Source organism: Elephas maximus, chromosome 1, assembly GCF_024166365.1.
Source record: "Elephas maximus indicus isolate mEleMax1 chromosome 1, mEleMax1 primary haplotype, whole genome shotgun sequence".
Taxonomy (NCBI): Eukaryota; Metazoa; Chordata; class Mammalia; order Proboscidea; family Elephantidae; genus Elephas; species Elephas maximus.
In genome coordinates, this window is record NC_064819.1 from 83,356,146 (window position 1) to 83,365,459 (window position 9,314).

At 41.8% G+C, this 9,314-nt stretch overlaps 1 non-coding gene across 1 annotated transcript; it reads left to right on the forward strand.

The window, feature by feature from the left end:
- Positions 1-224: 224 nt before the first annotated feature.
- On the forward strand, positions 225-296 carry TRNAP-UGG (transfer RNA proline (anticodon UGG)). The gene has a single exon. It is a non-coding gene; the product is annotated as a tRNA-Pro (tRNA).
- The last annotated feature ends 9,018 nt before the right edge of the window (positions 297-9,314 follow it).

The following is a 9,314-nucleotide window of genomic DNA, read 5'->3' on the forward strand; positions in this document are numbered from 1 at the left end:
GAACAACTAGTAGATAAATACTGGGTTTTAGGTAGCATATCATTTTTTTATCATGGAATATCAGGGTAGAAAAACAAGGACGGAGAAAAAGGAGAAAACTAAATGGCCCAACGAAAATTTTTTAGTTCTTTGAATCATCTAAGCAGTCCTACCTGCTCAGTCAGACTGGAGGAAACCTTAAATTAAAGCTCTTTCTCGGGCCCGTTACGATAACCTAGGGTGTTGGCTCGTTGGTCTAGTGGTATGATTCTCGCTTTGGGTGTGAGAGGTCCCGGGTTCAAACCCCGGACGAGCCCCTGTTTGCTTCCATTCATTATTGGAAACCCTGGCGGTCTAAGGCTTAAGAGCCAAGGCTGCTAACCAAATGATCAGCAGTTCAAATCTACCAGGTGTTCCTTGGAAGCCCTAAGTGGCAGTTCTACTCTGTCCAGTAGAGTCACTATGAGTCCGAAGCGACTCGACGGCAATGGGTTTGGTTTTTTGGTTTCGCGGACAGTGATTAAGAACTCAGCTGCTAACCACAGGATTAACAGTTTGAGTCCACCAGCCTCTCTTTGGAAACCCTATAGCGCAGTTCTGCTCTGTCCCGTAGGGACGTTAGGAGTCGGAATTGACTGAATCGCAGTGGGTTAAAATGGCTCTTTCTTAGGATCTTAACAAAGCAGTCAGTGGTGGATGCGTGATTAGACGATCTTGGACAACCCAAACTACAGCGATGAAGAAACGCGGAGGCACTTAACACCAACATTAAGTAGAATATCCACATTCGAGCGACCGACTCTACCAGCGGCCACAGTGTTTCAGTTCCAGAGGAGATTAGCCTTAACTCTCACTTGAAGAACCTAAAAAAAAGAGAGAGAAGAGCAAAGTAAACTCAAATCAAGTAGAAGTAAAGAAATCCTAAAAATAAGAGCAGAAATAAATTGAAAGTAAACAAAATGGAGAAAAGCAGTGAAAAAATAAGTAGGTTCTTCGAAAAGAGGAATAAAATTAACAAACCTCTAGATTGACAAAAACAAACAAACCAAAAAAAAAAAAAAAAAAAAAAAGGAAGGAAAACACAAAGTGTCAGAATCAGGAATGAAACAAGGGATATCAATACAGGCTCTGCAGACAACAAATGAATAATAAGGAAATAGTCTAATTTATGCTACACACATAAATTTGACAACTTAGTTGAAACGGACCAATTGCTCACAAAACTCAAATGGCCACCAGTTACCCAAAATGAATATGTATTTTGAATAGCATTGTATCGAGGATATTTAATCTTCTAATTTCAAAAGTCCTCTACCCCTCCCTGCCCCCCCAAAAATCACCAGGTCCAGAAAGATTAATTAGAATATTCCAACAAATATTTAAAAATTAACCCAGACTATTTTTTTTTATATACACAATCATTTCCAGAAAATAGAAGGGGAGGGAATGCTTCCTAGCTCATTTTATGAAGCCAGTATTACTGTCCCCACATGACCCTTTCAATTTTTCCTACCGTATTCTTAAAGTGCCTGGAGAGAACAAGTGGATAACAGGAAAAAGAGCTAACACATGAAATGACCACATTACCTCTGTTGATAAAATGGGTTCTAAAACAAATAAAGAATTGACCCCAAGAATACAACCAGCCTGAGGTTAATCAGACTTGGAATCCAGACAATCTCTCTCCTGACTACCTGCTATGGATATTTACATCAGAGAAGAAAATTGAGAAGTAATGACATCCCAGATGGGAGTGCTGGGAGCAAACATCAAATTCTGTGTCTTCCCAAAGACACTTTGATTCAACAGGAATACATACAGAGATAGAGACATTTTTGAAACCATAAAGCATTAGAATTTACCAGCAGTGGAATGGAAATTCCTAGAAGTTTACTGGTCATAAGAAGCAGATGTGATAAGATTGACCATGAAGGAACAGAGACAGAGACTGTTCTTTACAAAGGAAGCTTTCATCATACCTGTGATCCAGTCACCTTTTATTTGTAGTTGTTGTTGTTGTTTTGTTGTTGTTGTTGTTGTTGCTGTTAGGTGCCGTCCAGTCGGTTCTGACTCATAGCGACCCTATACACAACAAAACGAAACACTGCCATGTCCTGCCCCGTCCTTACAATCGTTGTTATGCTTGAACCCGTTGTTGCAGCCACTGTGTCAATCCACCTCGTCGAGGGTCTTCCTCTTTTCCAATGATCCTGTACTTTGCCAAGCATGGTGCCCTTCTCCAAAGACTGATCCCTCCTGACAACATGTCTAAAGTATGTAAGATGCAGTCTCTCCATCCTTGCTTCTAAGGAGCATGCTGGTTGTACTTCTTCCAAGACAGATTTATTCTTGCTTCTGGCAGTCCATGGTATATTCAATATTCTTCACCAACACCACAATTCAAAGGCATCAATTCTTCTTTGGTCTTCCTTCTTCATTGTCCAGCTTTCACATGCATATGAGGCGATTGAAAATACCATGGCGTGAGTCAGGTGCACCTTAGTCTTCAAGGTGACATCTTTGCTTTTCAACACTTTAAAGAGGTGCTTTGGAGAAGAATTACCCAACGTAATGTGTCTTTTGATTTCTTGACTGCTGCTTCCGTGGCTGTTGACTGTGGATCCAAGTAAAATGAAATCCTTGACAACTTCAATCTTTTTTTCCGTTTATCATGATGTTGCTCATTGGTCCAGTTGTGAGGATTTTTGTTTTATGTTGAGCTGCAATCCAAACTGAAGGCTGTGGTCTTTGATCTTCATTAATAAGTGCTTCAAGTCCTCTTCACTTTCAGCAAGCAAGGTCCTGTCATCTGCATAATGCAGGTTGTTAATGAGTCTTCCTCCAATCCTGATGCCCCGTTCTTCTTCATATAGTTCAGCTTCTCATATTATTTGCTTGCATACAGATTGAATAGGTATGGTGAAAAGATAAAACCCTGATGCATACCTTTCCTGACTTTAAACCAATCAATATCCCCTTGTTCTGCCCGAACAACTGCCCCTTGATCTATGTAAAGGTTCCTCATGAGCACAATTAAATGTTCTGGAATTCCCATTCTTCTCAATGTTAACCGTAATTTGTTACGATCCACACAGTCAAATGCCTTTGCATAGTCGATAAAACACAGGTAAACATCCTTCTGGTATTCTCTGCTTTCAGCCAGGATCCATCTGACATCAGCAATGATATCCCTGGTTCCACATCCTCTTCTGAAACCAGCCTGGGTTTCTGGCTGTTCCTTGTCGGTACACTGCTGAAGCCGGTTTTGAATGATCTTCAGCAAAATTTTGCTTGTGCCTGATATTAAGGATAGTGTTCTATAATTTCCACATTCAGTTGGATCACCTTTCTTGGGAATAGGCATAAATATGGATCTCTTCCAGTCAGTTGGCCAGGAAGCTCTCTTCCATATTTCTTGGCATAGATGAGTGAGCACTTCCAGTGCTGCACCTGTTTGTTGAAACATCTCAATTGATATTTCATCAACTCCTGGAGCCTTGTTTTTCGCCAATGCCTTCAAAACAGCTTGGACATCTTCCTTCAGTACCATTGGTTCCTGATTATATGCTACCCGTTGAAATGGTTGAACATCGACTAATTCTTTGTGGTAAAATGACTCTGTGTATTCCTTCTATCGTCTTTTGATGCTTCCTGCTTCATTTAATATTTTCCCCATAGAATCCTTCACTATTGCAACTTGAGGCTTCAATTTTTTCTTCAGTTCTTTCAGCTTGAGAAAGGCCGAGCATGTTCTTCCCTTTTGGTTTTCCATCTCCAGCTCTTTGCACATGTCATTATAATACTTTAGTTTGTCTTCTCGAGCTGCCCTTTGAAATCTTCTGTTCAGTTCTTTTATTTCATCAATTCTTGCTTTTGCTTTAGCTGCTCAACATTCAAGAGCAAGTTTCAGAGTCTCCTCTGACATCCATCTTGCTCTTTTCTTTCTTTCTTTCCTGTCTTTTCAATGACCTCTTGCTTTCTTCATGTATGATATCCTTGATCTCATTCCACAACTCATCCAGTCTTTGGTCACCAGTGTTCAATGTGTCAAATCTATTCTTCAGATGATCTCTAAATTCGGGTGGGATATACTCAAGGTCATATTTTGGCTCTTGTGGACTTGCTCTGATTTTCTTCAGTTTCAGCTTGAACTTGCATATGAGCAATTGATGGTTCTTGGCCCCCGGCCTTGTTCTGACTGATGACATTGAGCTTTTCCATCATCTCTTTCGCAGATGTAGTCAGTTTGATATCTGTGTGTCCCATTCAGCAAAGTCCATGTGTATAGTCGCCATTTATGTTGGTGAAAGAAGGTATTTGCAATGAAGAATTTGTTGGTCTTGCAAAATCTATCGTTTGCTTTGTGGCATTGTTTCTATCACCAGGGCCATATGTTCCAACTACTGATCCTTTTTCTTTGTTTCCAAGTTTCAAATTCCAATTGCCAGTAATTATCAGTGCATCTTGATTGCATGTTCGATCAATTTCAGACTGTAGCAGCTGATAAAAATCTTCTATTTCTTCATCTTTGGCCCTAGTGTTTGGTGCATAAATTTGAATAATACTCATATTAACTGGTCTTCCTTGTAGGCGTATGGATAGTATCCTATCATTGACAGCATTGTACTTCCAGACAGATCTTAAAATGTTCTTTTTGATGATGAATGCAACACCATTCCTCTTCAAGTTGTCATCCCAGCATAGGAGACTATATGATTGTCTGATTCAAAATGGCCAATATCAGTCCGTTTCAGCTCACTAATGCATAGGATATCAATGTTTATTCTTTCAATTTCATTTTTGACAAGTTCCCATTTTGCTAGATTCATACTTCATACATTCCAGGTTCTGATTATTAATGGATATTTGCAGCTGTTTTTTCTGATTTTGAGTCGTGCCACATCAGCAAAATTATTTGTAGTAGTGCCCCAGTAACGGTAGTGTCCTAAGTCAATTCTTATGTGAGTTGAATTTCTTTTTTTTTTTTTTTGCTTTTCTTAGTTTTCATTAATGTTGCCTTTAATTGTCAATATATTTATAAGTTTATCCTTTATTTTGCATGGTTGGCATGAGAATAATAACATAAACAACATTGTATGTAGCGCATATTAAGAACGACAAGATGTACAAAAAATGCGGATGGTAAGTGCGGTTCATTGTAACTCAAATATGTGGCAAGTCGGATACTGCCTGTATCTATTTTCCATTTTGACAGAAAAGCTTTTCCCTGCTTCTTCACATGGGTCTACCTCCTTTTGTTGTTAACTCAGATTTCCAGTAAATATTTTATTTAAAGACTTAAATTAAGGAGGAAAATGGAGTTAGTGAGGTAGTAAAAGAAAATTGATATTATGGAATATCGGCTGAGGATGTGTTGATTCTAGTTATTTCTTCTCCTTTCGTATTAGGAAAGCTTCTAATTCCCTGACTGCGTTACATTGCCCAGAGTCCTAGTCAAGCGCTCATCTAAAAAGACTCGGGACCTACGGCGGTCCATTGCTGAATTTTGGGCCAAGCTCCCGTAGAGAAATCGGTGGGCATTAAGATAGGCTTTTCTGCTTTTGCTCCATCCTTTGCCCCAGAAAACACAATGCACTAAAGAAAACTGTCTGCAGAAGCCTTTCCCCATCTCTTTTTCTGCCTTTCTGTCTTTTTAATAACACTACAAATGAGAGCCAGGGTGGACCACCAGTTAATGTGCAGGCTTTTCCGTCAAGATGTTGCAAGTGATTCCTTTGGGATCACGCTCTTCATTTCGCCCCTTTCTTAACATCTTCCTTCCGTTGTCACGGTCTCCTTAAGGGATGTAGAGGCTCACAGCCAGTGAATGGAAGAGCATTGGAGGAATCCACCGGGTTATGTTCTTACTTTGTATGTGTGCAGGAATGGTATTGAAAATATTAGGAGAACTACATCTGCATTCCTTCGGGGGGGGGACAGTATAAAACGGTTGCCATGGAGTGGATTCCGACGCATAGTGACAGTGTAAGACAGGATAGAACTGCTCCATAGTGTTTCCGAGAATCTGCCTGTGGCTTTTTGCTTGGTGGCGGAGTTCTCAACTCCTGGACGACCCCAGGGCTCAATTCCTTAAAGAATGAGTTTAAACCGTGTTGAAATAGAGGAAAACTCTGAGGGTGCTGGGGATGGATCTCTACACCTCTCACATGCAAAGCACACGTTCTACCAGTAAGCTACGCCCTCCTTCTGGAGAAGTTTTTGCTGAACTTTATTTACACTTAGTTCTACTACACTCCTAAAGCCTTGGAATGCAACTGTTATATTAAAAAAGCTATGGTCATAATTATGCAAAGGGAAACGAAACTGCTAAAACCGGAGATTACTCCAGGGACCTTTAGATCTTCAGTCTAAGGCTCTCCCCACTGAGCTATTCCCGCTGCCTGGGGGTGCCATTTTCCTTATGCACGGAAGTATTGTATATACGACTCCTACTTTTATAAGTACAAATCCTCTTCACTATTATCTACGGACAAATCTGAAATTACATGAGGTCTGTTGCCATCCGTGCCTGAAAAATGTGATCCAATTTTTGGAGACCGTTGATGGGTTAGTAGAGGAGGAGTGCGAAGAAGGGCAAGTAAAACAGTAAGACACTTCTCCGCTTGGTAACCTCAGGCTGTCCCACACTTCAAACACTACTCAGAAAACTAAGGAAATTCCAAATGAAGTGACGGAGCCCGTTCGTTCTTTGTCTCCTCTTTCAGTCCATCTTTTCCTGTCTTGCTTTTCAATGGCACTGGAAAGGGGAGCAGAGGATTACTGAGCAAATTAGCATGGTGAAAGGCTTCTTGATTTGGAGTAGAAATGGAAAAACAGTTAATGTTTATTTCCATACGAATACGCAAATCGTGTGAGTTTATTGTGACCAGGCGGAGGTGAAGCTTCTCCTCAGCTGCATCTGGGAGTCAGGGGTGGGCATCGGGAAGTTATTCCTTATGTTCGCAACCAGGGAACAGAAGAGCTCCCGCATCACCCACCTGGAAATCGAGTCATGGTTCTGTGTGTTGTGCCTAAATGTATGCGTTTGTAAGAGAGCTTCCTTGTTGTGGAAATAGATCTCCCAGTTTTTGCTGCATGTGTGGACGGTCTTATTTCCCAGATCCCAGAGCCGGCGTCAGTTTGCAAACGACCTATTCCTTGGTGTCGTCCCCAAACCCTGAGAGGACACATCCCGCCAGCTCTCACCCCACCAAAGCGATCTGGCCGAGGTTCATGGATCTCCCCTCTCCTGTCCGCCTACCCTGCTGATCCCCTCAGGCGTTTCAGTCCCGGCGTGTCCTAGGGGCCAGGGGCTCTGTAGCTTCACCTCGACTTCCACCGCTCTTCTACAGTCCCATGCCGGACATTCTCCGAGGAGCAGGGCTGCTGTCTTATTCACAGCTATCCAACCCTGCCTTCTGAGCCTCCCGGGGATGCAACCGCGGGCAGAGGCGGGGGTTACCGCAGGGTGCAAGGGCCGGGTTAGAGACCAGAAGAAGTTACATTCTTTGCGAGCGGATGACCTACTGCGCTTGAAACCAGCCTTGAGTGAGTAGGGCACAGCGGGGTTTCCCTGGAGCCCAAAGACTCTTAACTTCAGGAGAATTTTACCTGGATCCAGGAAACCAGTGTGGCCAGCCGGCCTCTCTTCCCCTGCCCCTTCCCCCAAGAGGCTCTACACCTCTGGTTTTCTGATTAGAGTCATTATAGCGCTTCCTTTTGGCATTCCGGGATTTTAAGGAGCTATGGTTTGCTTTCGTTTTTTTTTTTTATGGTTTTACGACGGCACTGGGTAGGTATGGTTTTGAGGGAGACTCAGCAGCTGAATTCAATCCTCCAGTCTTCTCGTCTCGTCCGTTCCGTCCCCTCCATATCACTGCTTGCTGTGAGTGCAAGTGACGATCACTTGTCAGGGAGAGACTCCGTGAAATTCCTTTGTTAGAGACCCTCATTAGGGTGTCCAAACGAAGATTCTAAGTTATAAAAGATGAGCCACGTAACGGCCAAGTTTGTTTTTAGAAAAGTGCATCCCATTTGGAACGATTGGGCTGCCTCGACACTTGCTGAGGGTTACCCTTGGACTAATTGCATTATTGGCGCTGACACTCAAGCGGCTCGAAACTCTGAATGCGTTATTAGTTCTACAGCACATGTGAATAAGCAAAACGTCTGCTTGTTGTTTGTCCACATTCTCACTGCAAACTGGTCTGGATCGTGGAGATTTTGCAGCAAGAATATTTCGCCTCATTAGAAAAAAGAAAAAAAAAACAGCATTAAGCATCACGTTTGTAAAAGCCCTATAGCTTGGTTGGTTAAAACTCTTGTAAATAATAGATAACGGGTTCGAGTCCTAGTGGGAGCTTGCTTTTTTTCCTCTCCATGGGAAACGAATCTCCTTTCTATCCTCCCTACCCCTAAATTCTCTACCCCACTTAATGTACTCTAAGTTCTGATTGTACTGATCAAAAGCAGTTGTGGCTGCAGAATTCTCACTCCCAAAACAAAAGTGATATGCCCTAAGTAACTTTTCATGGAAATGTTTCCATTAAATTATTCCAGTTCTTTTTCTGCAACATATCTTCATGGAGTTTCTACTACGTGATATGCACAGATTCCAAACATACACAGCTGCAGCTAGCAAAATATTATTTGCATTTATCCTCCCATTCAGCAAGCCTTTTGTTAGCAATCAATTCCAAATAAACATGGGTAAAAATACAAAATGAAATATGATAGTAGCTAATCTTTTTAAATTGTATAATAGAAAAAGCCTAAAAATAAGCCACATGTCCATTAATTGGAAGCTATTTGAATAATCTATGGTATATACACACAGCTTTGTAATGGATTCAGTTGTGTCCCCCTCAGAAAGATATCTTGAAGCTCTAACTCCCAGTATGTGAGAATGTGACCTTGTTTGGAAATAGCTTCTTGAACACGTTATCAGCTAACTTGATATAATATCATTTTGGGTTAGTGTGAGCCCAAATCCTATTTGACTGGTATTCTTATAAAAGAGGGGTCAAGATAGAGACACAGATAGAGGAAAGACGGCTAGGGAGTTCTACTGCAGGTGCAATCCAAGGGCCACCTGGATTCACCACAACCTGGAAGAAACAAAAAAGGATTTTCCCCTACAGCCTCCATAAAAACATAACCCTACTGTTACAGTGGATAAGTGCTCAGCTGCTAACCAGGAGTTAGGTGGTTGGAAGCCATCAGCCACTGTGGGGAGAAAGATGTGTCACTCTACTTCCATAAAGATTAACCAACCCCCCTGTTGGAGTCAAGAGGATTCTGACTCACAGTGACCCTATAGGACAGACTAGAATGGC